Source organism: Suricata suricatta, chromosome 10 (assembly GCF_006229205.1).
Source record: "Suricata suricatta isolate VVHF042 chromosome 10, meerkat_22Aug2017_6uvM2_HiC, whole genome shotgun sequence".
NCBI lineage: Eukaryota > Metazoa > Chordata > Mammalia > Carnivora > Herpestidae > Suricata > Suricata suricatta.
The window spans coordinates 27,901,219-27,915,774 of record NC_043709.1 but is presented as its reverse complement, the minus strand read 5'-3'; the positions used below and the strand labels follow the sequence as shown (position 1 = coordinate 27,915,774).

The following is a 14,556-nucleotide window of genomic DNA, read 5'->3' as shown; positions in this document are numbered from 1 at the left end:
TATATATATATTAAATTAATGGTTTTCTTTATGGTATTGATAGCCAGAAAAAACCCCAGTTTACCATTCTTGACAAAGATACTACTGATTCTTAATCAACATTTTAGTGATTTACAATGTAGAAAATTCTTTTGTGTATGTTATCTGAACTGATTTTTATTAACACCCAGTACAATACAAATGATTAAACCCATATTAAAGATAAAAATATCAGGCCTCAGAAACAAGATCCTTGCCTGCACATTTCCTTGGAATAGGTAATATTAACTCTCATGTTTTCCATATTCCTTTGGAGACTGGTTTTCTTGCAAACCTTCTCCACCACACCCAACTCAGCTCCGTCTTTCCCACGCCTGGGACATATGAGCTCTTGGGCCTTGTTTTCAGCATGCTGTCTGCCAGGCTCCTATTTTTCTTTCATTGCTGTCTACCCCTATACAAGTTCACTTTGGTTTAGTCTTCTACTATGTGTGTGCACGCGCGTATGTGCGCAAGTACATTGCTCAACAGAATGAGATCATACTTGCTTTTTATGTTGTTTTCACTCGAGCGTCTCCAGCGTCTGCAGCAATGTTTTGCATAGTCAGAGTTCAAATAATTGTGTTTTTAAAAAATGTTTACTCATTTATTTAGTTAGTTGGTTATTTTGAGAGAGGGAGAGAGCACAGGAGGTGTGCCTAGAAGTTTGTGTACTCAGCACAGAGCCAGATGAAAGGGTCTTTCCCACAAACTGGGAGATCATAGCCTGAGCTGAAATCAAGAATCTGCCTCTTACCCACCTGAACCACCCAGGAGCTCCTCAAAAAATTGTTGAATGAATGAACACATACATCAAAATCATGGATTAATCTACTCATAGTAAAAATATTGTAATATATGCCAAAGGACTCTGAATTCTTTTACGTCTGTTGACTATTTTGTTTAATGTTTATTTATTTTTGAGAGAGAGTGAGAGAGAGAGAGAGAGAGAACATGAGCAGGGGTGGGGCAGAGAGAGAAAGGAAGACAGAAAATCCAAAGTAGGCTCCAGGTCTGAGCTGTCAGCACACACCTGATGTGGGGCTCAAACTCACAAACTGTGAGATCATGACCTGAGCCCAAGTCTGACGCTTAACTGACTGAGCCACCCAGGTGCCCCCATCCTCGATTTTCATACATCAGTAACTATTGAGTCCTCCCAAACACTTTGTACCCCTTGTGTATATGATCTAAATTTGCTAATCATATATAGAAAATGTTTGTTTCATCTTTATTTCCATAGCTCTGAAGATTTCCATATCTCAACCAGGATAGTGTACCCAGTTTCTACTCCCACTAACCAACCGCTTTGTCTCTATTCCCACTAAACCATATGTTTTAAAAATTAAACTATAATATATATAGTCAAGGGATTTTGTGAGGTCTTCCAAATGGCTGGGAGATATCAGAATTTGCCCACACTTCCCAGGTTCTATTATGAAAGCATTTAGGTCTGGTTTTTTTGGATTGCAGTAGTCTCTTAAAACTTCTACTTTTCAGTCAATTTGTGTTTTAAAAATATTAATACTATGAACCTCACAAATTTAGCAGGCTCCCATTGCCAATTTAACACATACTATTAACACTACTGTTGTGTGTAAATGATAGAACCTGAGGACAGCTTGGTGTTAGTTCTTTTACTAAATTGCTGGGGTTCTTTTGTTTTTGTTTTTATTTTTCCTGGGAGTCATTTAACTTCTTTGAACTTTATAATATTTATCATTCTAATGAATTTAGTGAAGTATAATTAGATAAACAATAACAAAAATAATAATAACCAGGGGAAATAAGTTCTCACTTTGAGCCTCTGACATTATATTACTTAAAGAAACATTTTTAATTGGCAAAATGTCCTGAAATGCTCATAGTTTTTGATCTAGTAATCTCTATATTAAGTGACCTATGATCAGGACAATATTTTTTCAGCACTATGTAATAATAGAAAGTTAAAAGACATTCCAAGTTAGAGAAGTAAAAGCATGGACAAGTGGCTATATGGTAAATTCACATAATAAAATGCTATGAAATATTAGTGAAATATGATACTATGTAAAGAAGTTGAAACATCCCTACTTAAATATCAGTAAAAGCAGCAAAAGGGAACTACATAACCTCATCATTTCTATTTGTAACTTGATATCAAAATAATTGTTTCACTAAAAGGCAATTTCTTATTCCTGATGTTGAATAACTGCTAAATGAAGATGCAGGATTCATTATTTTGTTGATTATTTTGTAATTGTAATCTAATTCTCCATTTTACTTTTGTATTTTGTCCCTACAGAAAATAAAGTGGAGAATTTGCCTGTTAAACTTAGGTAGCTATTTTGGATAAAACCTTGAAAATATTATTTTTATTTTAGAGAGAGAGAGCGGCGGGGGAGGGGCAGAGTAGGGGAGAGGGTGGGAGGCTAAGCAGGCCCCACTCTCAGTGAAGAGCCCAACACAGGGCTCAGTCCCCCAACCCTGGGATCACGACCTAAGCTGAAATTGAGTCAGATACTCAGCCAAGTGAGCCACCCAAGTGCCCCAAAACGTTAAAAAGTTTTAATTTAATTTTTACATTTTGGCAATCATAATAATTTTATAAAATGAACTTACAATCAGGACAATGTATTTTTCTGATTTAAATTTGGGAAAAGATAAAATAAAAAATTAAAATTGCCTATTTTACAAATGTCATCAAGTTTTCAAACAAGGTGATAAATATTAAGATATATTCATCAAACACATCTCTCCATTTTTATGCTTATATTTATTTTGAAAAAAATACTCTGGGTACACAGAAATCTTTACCTCACCTCCAAAAAGATGTTTGCTTTAACCAGATGTACCTTCTGATGACGAAAGAACACTTTTCAGGCATTATGCCTAATGTAAACAGAGGCAAACCTCAAATAAATTCTGGTTCAGTTTGCAAAGAGGCATATTTCAGGTGACTGTTTTAAACTTCATTAACTCTAATTTTCCATCTCACCAGTGACAATACTTTACAGGCCCTGGGGCTTGCCTCCTAAGGTATCTAACTCACCAACATTTACAGAACCCAGTACTACAACTGTGATTTTCTTACATTTTGCTTGCTCGAAATAATGTAGTGCTTCGCCACAACTCAGTTTTCTGGGTTCAGGACTCAACCCAGAGAATTTCATTTGGTTTTCTTAATTCGATCCAGCTGTTGAAATCCATTTGCCTGTCTTCCTTCCTTCCCTCCTTCCCTCCTTCCATCCCTCCCTCCCGCCCGCCTTCCCTCCTCCCTTCTTTTCTTCCTTCCTTCCTCCCTACTCTCCTCTTTCTCTGTCTCTTTTGCCGGTCAGTCATTCTCTGGATACTCATGAGAGAATAGAAGTAAACTTGTTAAAAAGTGAATTTTCAGTATCAGACATGCTTCTAGCACACACCTATTTCATAATGCGTATATCTGCATGTATTTACAAAGAGTGTGCTACTATTGTGTTATTTTTTTCCCTTCTAATATCCAGGTTACTCCCTCAGATTCCTCTGGCAGAACCCCTCTCACAAAACAACCTTATTAACTGGACCTTACTCCTGCTCACTGCAAATTACAGAAAAGGAGATAAATAAAAGCGGCTAGTTTGCAGTTCTGTACAGTAATTTCAAAACTACTCAGTAGTTAGTTGTGAGACTGAGTATAGACACTAACTAGTCTATGTTGCTCAGGAATTCATTCATTCATTTATGTAATCATTCATTCATTCAGTCATTCACACAAGATATATAGAATACCCCACTATATGGCTAGAATTAGTCTATGTTTTGGCATATTAGAAATAATCAAGACATGGGATGCATGAGTGGCTCAGTCGGTTAAGCATCCGACTTCGGCTCAGGTTATAATCTCACAGCCTGTGGGTTTGAGCCCCGAGTCTGGCTCTGTGCTAACTGCTCAGAGCCTGGAGCCTGCTTCGGATTCTGTGTCTCCCTCTCTCTCTGCCCCTCCCACACTCACTCTCTGTCTCTCTCTCTCTCAAAATAAAAAAGACATTAAAAGATTAAAAAAAAGAAAGAAGACAGACAAAGTCTCTGCTCTTAAGGAGCTTATCTATTGGGGGGAAAAGACAGTAAATAAACAAGATAATCTCAGAAAATAGTTTAAATATTATGAAAAATAAAACAAGATTAAAGGATAAAAAATTAGAATATATGTTGTTTTATAATGGGTGGTCATGGAAATGGCATTTGAGTGCAGATCAAAGTGTCTAGGAGAGAGGTTGGGCAAGTATAAATGTCCTGAGGTAAGGCAAGCTCAGCATATTAGTGGTGAGAGTTGAATGCAGAGGGTTGGACAGAGAAGTGTTCATAGATAGCTGTGTAGATTGCATTGCTATAGAAGGGGGCTTTTATAGAAGTGGAGTAGAAAGGCAGGGAGTGGAAGCAGGAAAATCACAGCACGTCACATCCCATGGGAGACATGATGGTGGTGAAGTGGTTGGTAGCAATGGAGTTGATGGAAAGGGGACAGACTGAGGCTATGCCTTCAATGTTATCCTAGTAACACCTACTGATAGATTATGAAACAAGCTTCCCAGATTTTGGGTGAGCAAGCCAATGACTCTATATAGCATATTGACAATAAACAATTTTTATTCATTTCAATTAACATGAAGGCAATAAAAATTATATTATATTCTCTTGGATAACAAAAGGCTAAGAATATTAATAGTGATTAGCAACAGAGTTCAAAAACTGGTACACCAATAATTTAATGAGTAATACTCATACTCGTTTATGAGTTTGTTACCAGTACATTATTTGGTTCCCTGGTGATTTTTAAAGGCTTACTCATGTTTGTATCTATTCCTTCTTATTTCAATTAACAAATACTTTTTGAGTGCCTCCTATAACTCAGGTCTTAAGGAAACATATAAAAGAATACATAGACAAAGTCATAAAATTTTCTATCAAAATTCTGACAAATTTGCTTTGTTTTTTTCTGGTTTAGTGTTGCAGAGAAATCCAAGGTACATATAATTTTTTCGTCTCTGTAGACAGACTCTTATTTGTGTTGCTTGTCCCACCTTATGCCTGTGTGACTTTTTTTGAAATCCAAGTACCTCGCCAGGTTTCGTTATGACTGGGATTTTTTTTTTCATTAATTGTTGTGATTTTTCATCGACCTCCATTTAAGCTGTGTATTCAAATCTTCAACTCAGAGAATCTTTCTCCTAGTTTACCTCTGACTTTTCATTCTGCACTTTTTGAATTAGTTTCTTTTTAAAGACCAGCAATTATCTTTTTCCTTTCTGCTTTTATTTATCATCAATTCATCCCTTCGTCTTTTTCTTTTGCCTTCTTCCTGCAGTGTTAATTTACCTCTGTACTGTTTCTGAAGCTATTAGTTTTCTCATAACTTATTTTCATTTCTTCACTCTGTCTACTACCCTGTTCTTTATTTCCCTGTGTCTCAGCATCTCTTGTTTCGAGCCTACTACTTTTAAAATATTTATTTAGAACAGAAGGTAGAAGTTTCCAAAATGTCTCTTTTCTACATAAACAGTCTTTAAAGCAGTGCTTTGCCCCTGACTCCAACTGCAGTTCCTCCTTTCATTTTATGTTACAGGATCTTTTCATGAGGTTCTAGCTATTTTTACAATGTTTTCTCAGCCTTGAAGATTTTTAACTGGGCTGGCATTTAGCCGATCAACAAACTTTTTAGATTCTTCTTGTCAATTTTGCTTTCTTTTGGTTTTTAAAGAATAATCCTTTTATATATGAAGCAGAAAAATGAAGAGGCATCTTAGGGAAACATTTGAGAAAATGTGAATTTGCTCACCTAAGTAGGAAATGTCTGTTTCAATCACCTGGTCATCTTTCTTCTTAGGGTCAACAAAAAGAGGTAAATTTAAAAAATAACAGCTTAGGAGTGCATCATTTCTGTGGCTCTGCCAGGAAGCATAAAAACAAAATGCCCAAGAGCATCTGGGCAGCTAGCTCAGCCGGTTAAGTGTCCACATCTGACGTGGGCTCAGGTCATGATTTCACCAATCATGAGTTCGAGCCCCAGGCTCTGTGCTGGCAGCTCAGAGCCTGGAGCCTGCTTCAGATTCTGTGTCTCCCTCTGTCTCTGCCCCTTTCCTGCTTGTGCTCTGGCTCTCTCTCTCTGTCTCTCAATAATAAATAATAAAGAATAAAGAAAAAATTTTAAAGCCTATATAAGATGTTATAAAAATGAATTACCTCTACATTTCCAAATTTACATGGTTGGACACAAAATACTGTTTTCTATCCAGTTTTAGATGTAACTTTTTCAAACTCCAATCCCAAAATTAGTGCAAAAAATGTGTTAATGAATACATGCCAACATAATATTAATACATGTCTTATGCCTAATTAGGTCAGAAGGTTAGAAATTTTAAAAGCTTTTGGCTTCCCAGAAATTGACTCTAGTTAAATAGTGCTGGCTTCCTCACTCTGATCAACAAAGAACTTATAATACATTTGTGGTGGGAACATTACACCTTGTCGCCAACAGTATGGGAGAGATCTAGTTGTTCCACATCATTGTCATGAGTTGGTATCAGGAGACTTTCCAATGTTAGCCATTGATATGGGTACATAGTAGTAGTATCTTGTGTTTTCTTTTCTTAGTTTAGTTTTCTGTTTTAAAAATAACATTTGCATATATTAAAGATGTGTAACATGATGATGTAATACACACATACATAGTGAAATGATTGCTACAGTCAAATTAATTAGCATATCTTCTCACATGGTTACTATTTTTTTATTTGTGATAAGAACACATGAAATCTACTCTCTTAGAAAATGTCCAGTATTCAGTACAATCTTATTAATTGTAGTCATCAGGTGGTTTTCATTAACATTTCCTTTATGACTATAGGGATTGATCTTATCACACAATTTATTTTGTTATACATATTTCTTCTCTTGTGAAATATTTGTGGAAATTTTTTTAGTTCGTTAAGGTAGTTTGGTCTTATTGCATTTCTAAAGCATATCTCTATATCTATCTATCTATCTATCTATCTATCTATCTATCGTATTAAAGCACATTGTTAAATAGATATGTTATAAGCATTTCTCTCAGTCTATAGCTCCTATTATCCTTAAAATGCCTTCTGAAGAGTAAATATTTTAATTTTGATAAAGCCTAGTTTATCAATTTTTTTTCTATTATGGTTCAGATTTTTGGCATGTAAAGAATCTTTGTTTACCTTAAGTTCAAGGAAGCATATTCCTATAATTCCTTCTAGGAATTGTATAGTTGTAACTTTTATGACATATTTATGATACCTTTTGACTAATTTTCATGTAGAGCATAGACAACGGTCAGTGTGCATTGTCTGCTGTACCAGTACCCAGTTGTGTCAGCAACACTTGTTAAAGTGTTTTTCTTTCCCAATTGAATCCCTTTTTCACTTTTGCTGAAACTTGTTGAATGTATATGTGTGGACTCACTTCTTGTTCAGTTGATCTTTATGTCTATCTTTTTCTCTATCTTTTTACCAGACTGTAGCTTCATGGACAATTTTAAAAGCTGAAATCCTCAATTTTTATTGTCCATGGGAAAAAAAAAAAAGCTTTGCATCTTATAGATTTGCATTTCTAGGTAAACTTTAGAATCAGCTCATCAATGTCTAGATAAAGTCTTTCTAAAACTACAGTTGGGATTGTGATGAATCTATAAGCCAATTATCAGAACAATATTGAATCTTCAGATGATGAACTTCCTTTTGTACCTCCACTGTTAAGGTCTTTAATTTCTATTATATATATGTATATGTTTTACATGTCTCCTGTTAAATTGATTCTCAACTTTTCAAAACATATTACATGATTCTAAGGTAAATGGAATTTTTAAAAAATTTGTTCTACAGGTATTTGTTGTGCTAGTAAATAAAAATAAACCCAATTTCTGTATATTAAACTTCCATTCTATGATCATGCTAAATTCACTTCTTAATTCTTGTAGGTACCTTCTTATTGGTGTCTTAGGACTTTCCATGGATATGTTTACTTCATTTTCAAATGAAGATAGTTTTACATCTTCTTTGTAATCTTCATGCTTTTCATATATATTTTTTTAATCTACTGCACTATCTAGGATTTTCTGGATAATGTTTCATAGGAGTGGAAAAACTGCTCATTCTTGCTTTTTCCTGATCTTGGGGGTAAAGCATTCTCATTCATTATTTACATACACTATCTCAGTTACTTGTCCTAAGTACTTTATGTGGTAGGCACCTTTATTTGTAATCCCGATTTCAAGCATAAAGCAATAAACTGATATGCTTAAGGCCACACAGCTTGTAGACACCAGAACAAAGACTATCCCAGTCAATTTGACCATAGGTATTTACTCTTTTTAAGTTTTACTTTAAATTCCAGTTAGTTAACATACAGTGTGATACTAGTTTCAGGTGTTCAGTGATTCAGTACTTGATACAACACCCAGTGCTCATGACAAGTGCCCTCCTTAATCCTCATCTGCTATTCAACCCATGCCCTGCCCACCTCCCTCCTGGTGACCATCAGTTTGTTTTGTATGGTTAAGAGTCTGTTTCTTGGTTTGCTTCTCTCTCTCTCTTTTTTTTCCACTTTGCTTGCTTGTTTTGTTTCTTAAACTCTGCATATGAGTGAAATAATATGGTATTTGTGTCTGACTTATTTCACTTAGCATAATACACTCTAGCTCCATTCACCTCATTGCAAATGGTAAGATCTCATTCTCGTTTATGGCTGAGTAATATTCCATTGTGTGTGTGTGTGTGTGTGTGTGTGTGTGTGTGTGTACCACATCTTCCTTATCCATTCGTCAATTGATGGACACTTGAGCTGTTTCAGGCTTTTACTCTTTGTGGTTGTTCTTCAGTGCTCAGAAGCAGAAGCAGATTCTGAAGCTGCCATTCAACAGTCCACACAGGCTAATTGTGCCACCAGCCACACTTCAGCTCTGAAACCTAAATTTCACTAGCCTTACAACCCCTTGGGCATTTCCACCTCTGAGCTAGAATCGCCCTGTTCTGATCCATTGCTGTGGCACGGATGTGAACCTCCATGTATGGCAGGAATAATCAGTCACCCAGGCTGCTGTAGCAAAACTGCATGGACTGGCTTATAAAAAACAGAAATGTGTTTCTCACAGTTTGGGGGCAAGAGGCAGGAAGTACCAGATCAGGGTGCCAGTACAGTCAGGGTCTACTGAGGGCCCTCTTCCGGGAAGCTGATGGTCAACGTCTAGTTGTATTCTCACATGACAGAGAGCAGAAGGAAGCAAAATCTTCTGAGACTCTTTCAGGGCACCAACACCATTCATAAGGGCTCTGCCCTCATGTACTTCACTAATGCTAATTACCTTCCCAAAGCCCCACTTCCTAAAACCATCACACTGTGGAGCTTGGGGGGTGGATTTCAACATGAAATCTTGGGGGATCACAAACTTTCAGTCCATAACAAGGATGGAATGGAGAAACAGGAGAATGAGGAAGTAAAGGAATAAAGTAGAGGCAACATCAGTAAGAATATGGAGCAGGAAAAGAAAGCTTTTTCTTCCCCAGCTCTGTTAGCTCAGCTCCTTATCCCCTAGCTAATAATGTGATAATAGATCAAGCCTATGTTTACCTCATCTATCAAAGCCCTTTTAAGTTACTTATTCTTGTCTTTTTCTTAGAATATAAATCATCTGCAGCCATTGATTGTGAAACGATGAGATTATACCAGCGAATACCCTTGTCAACCAAAAGCTGCCGGATCAGTACAAAGTAGCAGTGTTATTATTATTGTTGTTGCTACAAAGGAAAACCCAGAGAATATCTCTAAATTGTTAGAGATTAACCAAACTCATTGAGGTAATCATTTTGCTACATATATATATTTTGTCAATACCAAATCATTATGTTGTACACCTTCAATGTATATAAGGTTTTATGTCAGTTATATCTGATTAAAATTAGAAAAGAATAAAAGTAACATGTACTCACGTGAAAACAAAAACCAAAAACCAAAACCAAAAACACTCTGAATCAGTGTACAATTTGCAAGAGTCAGAGGGAACCAACATCAAGAAGTTCTAATGAAAAAGACTGTTTACATTATTACCTGATTTTCGACTTTGCCCAGCTAGGGCCTGAGGCATTCTTTCTGAGAAAGAGATTTAAAACTGGACACTGGTTATCTGGAGAAAATGCATGCTTTGTGAATGTGACAGCAACTTTCAAACCTAGGCTAAACTGTACCTCCAATTCACGAGTCCTTGGAGTCATTTTTTTGCACGGACATTGCCTCCAGAAATCTTCTAGGCCTATTGTCACTTGTCTCAGGTAAATAGATCTCAAACATATCTATCAGTGAGAGTGGCTGAAGCTAAGAGGAAATACCCTGAAAAAAAAATCCATCTATCAGTCCAGATGGTATGAGAAGGATCTTAATCAAAATACAGGATCCAGAAACATCTGGTCTCATAAGCTTTGTTTATCATTGCCTAGACCTCAGTAACAGCTCTGTGATTTGTAGGTGGCCTGGTATTTCTTACAGTGTTCCAGATGTTTTTTCTGAAGTCAACGACAGCCACAGGAAATTTGTTTAACATTATAATTTTTAATCGTGAAGGGGTACACAATACTCTTGGTTTTCATTTCCTCTAACTTCTCAGACTTTATCTTTGAATTCATTTTTAAGGTTTATCAAAAGAATTTCTGTCACATACCTCAGTTATTTACTACAGGGAATATATATATTTTTGTTTTTATTATTTCCAGACCTATCATAGTTCCTGTTATATTCTAAGTCCTCAGTGAATGTATGAACTAAAGGAATAAATGAATTATCAAATTAATTTAAAATTTTTTTCTTATGATCATGGTAGTATTTCAAGGGGGCTCGCCCCCATCCTTCCACACACAGATAACTGGTTTTGTGAAAAGAGGGGGAAAGGTCAATTATTTCCAGAGAAATATCTTCTTTTTATCATAGTTCAATTCCAGATCCAATGACCATGTGGATTCTTGATAAGCTAGTGATCAATATAAGTTAGTACAGGACCATCTATGCTAGGATTCTATAATATAATCACTTTGGCTGTGGAATTTGCACATGTTTCCAAGGTTTTCTAGTTAAATGTGCTGGTACAGTGTCTGAGGCCCACTGAGACCTTCCGCAGTTTCGGGAATATGCTTGCCATATGATACAGAACTGTTTATTCATAACTGTCAAACCACCAGCAAGTTATCAGCCCACATTCAAGACAGGCACCAACCTGCACTTTCGTTAATATGAGTTCTTGAGGGAAACAGAAACTAAACCGTTTTTATACAACTCTCAACTCGTAAGAGAAAATACAGGGATCTTTTCAAAAACAATAAAATCCTTTCTCCTCAAGAGGTTTTACTTTCTTAGTGTTGTTGAAGCGAGGACTGTTTTGGAAATGCTGACATGATCTTAGCAAAGGCATCCGGAGGGAAACATATAATATGTTTATTTATCTTAGAAACCACGAGAACATTGCAAAAGGCCAGAATTGGCCTTGTAAAATGTGTTGCTAACATGTACGGTGTGATTGCTTAGTTTGGATAAAGTCAAGTCATTTCTACACTGATAAAGCACAATCTATATCCTGGCTTCTCCCAAATTTGCATCTGTCACCCAACCGTCTCTTCTGAGCCTGACTCCTAAATCCAAAGCCTCCTTGATACCTCCATGTGGAAATTGAATAGGAATCTCAAAATGAACACGTCCAAAAACAACTTTTGATTTTCTCCCCCTTTTCTTCCCCCTCCGCCTCCTCAGTCTTTTCCATCTTGGGCAATGGTGACTTCATCCTCTCAGTGGCTCAGGCCAAAATTCTCAGGGTCATTCCTGTCTCTATTCTCTATCTCTCTCCCCATTTGGTTTCTCAGACATTCTTCTCCTCTGTATCTTTAAAAGACCTCCATGGTGTGACCCTTCTCAGCAAACTCTCTGCTACCATCCAGGTCACATGCTGGTACTAATCAGCATCATATCATGCTTGGTTATTGCAATAACATCTTAAATATACTTCTTGCATCTCTCTTTGTCGCCCTATGATTTTTGCAGTTGGAGATGCTCCTTCAAAGACAGTTGAATCAAGTGATTTTCCTGCTGAGAAGTCTTTAATAGCTTCCTGTCTTGCTCAGAAGAAAGGTAGTCTTCAAAATTGCCTAAGAAGCCTCTCGGCCCCTCCTCACTCACACTCTGTCTCTGTCTCACTCTCAAAAATAAATAAACATTAAAAAAAATAAAACAAAATAAAATAGTCTAAAAAGCCCTTCTTGGTAGAGGTTCCCGTTCCCTCTCTGACTTTGCCTTTCCTTACTCCCTTTTCTCGGTTCACATTTAACCTCTCTGCTGTCCCTAGAACCTGCCATGTACCCTCACTTTTTAGGCGGTGAGGGTGCTTGCTTCCTTCTGTCTTTCACATCTCTGCTCACATGTCACTTTATCTGAAGTTCCTTCTCTATCTTATATAAAATAGCAAGTCCCGTCCCCCACATATCTTGTTCCTTATCTCATTTGTCATTCCCTGCTGTGTCCCCTCCCACTGTGAAGTTTGCTGCTTGGTAGTGGGACACCTTTCTTTGCTCTACCTCAGCCACTGAAACAGCGTCAGTCATCTAGCTGGACTTTTACAAATTTCTGTTGAATAAACGAAGTAGTATGTCCCGGATGACATATCATGCTTGGGGAGGAGGGTTGGGTTATATTGATATTTTATGTCTACTTTAAAGCTGATTGGTGTCCCTGTGCTTGCTCATGAAGACCTGGAAGCATTCACTTAGCCTTCACAGTCCACCAATGGCCTGGGGAGAAAGTCTTGGGATCACCAATGGCTCACACACTAGGAGCCATATACGCAGGAGACATGGCTCCCCGCTGATCTCCCATTGAGGGGAACACGCGGACTGTCTCTTACTTCAAAACTATTTTGATCCACCTGAAGGTTGTTTTACATTCCAGGATGTTTATGTTCACGTTTGACTTCATTAAGTTGCATATTTTCCCTCTCTTGATTTTTCTTCGTTTTGCACTTTTCTGCTTTGTAGTGTGAAATCGGTTGAAGACCTGAGAGTCGAAGGAACACAGACAGCTGGTGTGCTGGGATACATAAACCAATCCCATGAAAAAATTCTTCAGCGGTCAATGTGGGAATGAAAACATGAGCATCTGAGTGAAGAATGAAATGGCTGTGATATCAAGTCAGCAACCTGCAATAGCTCTGCTGTGGGAGATCAGAGTCTGGGGGGCAATGGAGTCTGTGTGTGTGTTGGGGCCAGTCGTTCAGAAGGAACTCTGGATGAATGGGAAACTGTTGTATGTAACATTTTAGTTTACTTGAGGGATTAGCCATTTTTTTGTTTGCATGGACGATAAAGAATGAGAACTTGCATCTGCAGCTGCAATAAGCTGAGAAATGGAGTTCCTTGGAATGGTATTATGGAGAAGGAGGAAGGGAAAATAAGAAAAGGAAGATAATGATGATGATTCAGTAAAATGAGTGAACCAGAAGGAAAGCAGAGATGAGTTTATGCCTGATTTATGTGATGAGAATGACATAGTAATTTTCATTGCCAGATCAAGGTCATTGAAGAAGAATGCATTAAAAAGAACTTAAGTACTGTGTTCTGGAAAACTTGGGTCACTTGAACACGGAAAGATGACTTAAAACTAGCATGAATGCATGAAGGAGGCTTACCCAACCACAAAGAATCAGAGGTGAAAAGACACTTCCCAGCCTATCAAACACAATTGTCGGCAAAAATAAAAACAAAAAATAAGTGATTTATAAAAATGAAAAGAGAGTGGATGTTAGTGGTTGAATTATGCCCTCCTCACACTGACACAAAGATATGTTCAAAGTCTAATCTCTAGCACCCGTACCCATAAGTGTAAGTGAGGTCTTTGAGATATGATCAAGTTAAGATGAGGTCCTGCTCAATTGGGGTGGGGGCTAGTCTGACCTAACTGATGTCCTTACAGGAAGAGACACAGACACACAGGAGACGAAGGTCTTGCAGAGATGGTGCCCAGGACTGAGCCTCACTGCCACAAACAAAGGAACATGTGGATCACTCTAAAAGGAGAAGAAGCAAGGAGACATTCTTCCCTAGAGCCTCTGGAGGGAGGATGGCCCTGCCAACCCCTTGATTTTGCGCTCCTACACTCCAGAATTATGAGAGAATAAATTCTGGTCATTTCAAGCTCCTCAGTTTGAGGTACTTTGCTAGAACAGCTCTAGGAAACTAACCCAGTGGGGGTTTCTCACAGGAGCCGACCAGTGAGAGATGGGAGACAGACCCGGTCAAGTATGAAATGAGAGGACTCTGTTGTTTTATTCCTCAGTCTGCACACTGGGACTGCACACTGGCAGCAGCCTTCCTGGGAGCTTGTTCAAAATGCACAATTTCCGACCCCATTCTAGACCTGAGACCTAATTGCTCTTGAGATGAGTGCAGCATTGTGACCTGAAAGCCAACTCACATGAGCCTTTCCCATGCGCTGGGCTCCAGTCTAAAAGTTACACACTAGGTTAAACCACTTAAT

The 14,556-nt window shown here is 37.6% G+C and overlaps 1 long non-coding RNA gene across 2 annotated transcripts in view; it reads left to right on the top strand.

Moving 5' to 3' along the window:
• LOC115305476 overlaps nucleotides 1-13,785 on the top strand; it is a 25,307-nt gene extending 11,522 nt beyond the window's left edge. For both annotated transcript variants that reach the window (XR_003914798.1, XR_003914797.1), the window contains 2 exons: nucleotides 9,671-9,848; nucleotides 13,059-13,785. This is a non-coding gene — a long non-coding RNA (uncharacterized LOC115305476). The remainder of the gene's footprint in view (nucleotides 1-9,670; nucleotides 9,849-13,058) is intronic.
• Nucleotides 13,786-14,556: the final 771 nt, after the last annotated feature.